The 778-nt window shown below is 31.7% G+C and overlaps 1 protein-coding gene across 1 annotated transcript in view; it reads right to left on the reverse strand.

The window, feature by feature from the left end:
* Positions 1 to 778, reverse strand: part of PALLD (palladin, cytoskeletal associated protein) — a 389,700-nt gene that overhangs the window by 223,211 nt on the left and 165,711 nt on the right. The window lies entirely within an intron of this gene.

The following is a 778-nucleotide window of genomic DNA, read 5'->3' on the forward strand; positions in this document are numbered from 1 at the left end:
GCATGTAATCCTCACAAAACATACTTAACAGACATGTAAGGAATGAGCTTACAGTTCAGGGTACTGGGGGAAGCCTTTATGAGTGTTGTTTTTAAAGGTGATCACCATAGCACAAAAGCAAAGTAACATACATTTGATTTACAGACATTTAGATTTTAATATTGTTACTTAAAAAAATTCATGTTGTTTGTGTTTGCAAAATAAGATTTTAATATTGTTACTTAAAAAAATTCATGTTGTTTGTGCTTGCAAAATAACCCATTATAATTTCTTTCCAGTCATCAGTATTGTTATTCTTTCCTGGATAAAGCAGTCTGACAACAAAATAAAAGAAAGATAAAAATGCATGGTGAAGTCAAATTTGAATCTTTTTTTCTTATTATCTGTTTAGTGCTTAGAGGATGACAATGAATACCTGTGTTGGTATGTAGACTTCTCTTGTCTATTCATTTGTTTAAATGAAATAATAAATTTAGCTGAAAGGAAGAGAGCATATATGAGGGGGAATAATCAAATAGTTGTAGATAAAACAGATATCATTTTAGCAGATTATTGGCTACTAAAAAGGGAAGTTCCAATGGAAATGCAGATGGGGACTGACTGATGGTGTGGCTTTGGTTAAATATTATTTTTAGGGGATTAAAAGGAAGACCTTTACTTAGCATTTTCTTTTCTCCCCCTTGTATTTTTTCTTAGAAACTATTTCAAGGAGCAGACTAGTAAAATGAAAGCTATATTCTTTAAACCAAGAAGCCTGCTAATGAGTTCCACTCCCTGG

The sequence above is a fragment of the Myotis davidii genome, unplaced genomic scaffold (genome assembly GCF_000327345.1).
Source record: "Myotis davidii unplaced genomic scaffold, ASM32734v1 scaffold392, whole genome shotgun sequence".
Lineage (NCBI taxonomy): Eukaryota > Metazoa > Chordata > Mammalia > Chiroptera > Vespertilionidae > Myotis > Myotis davidii.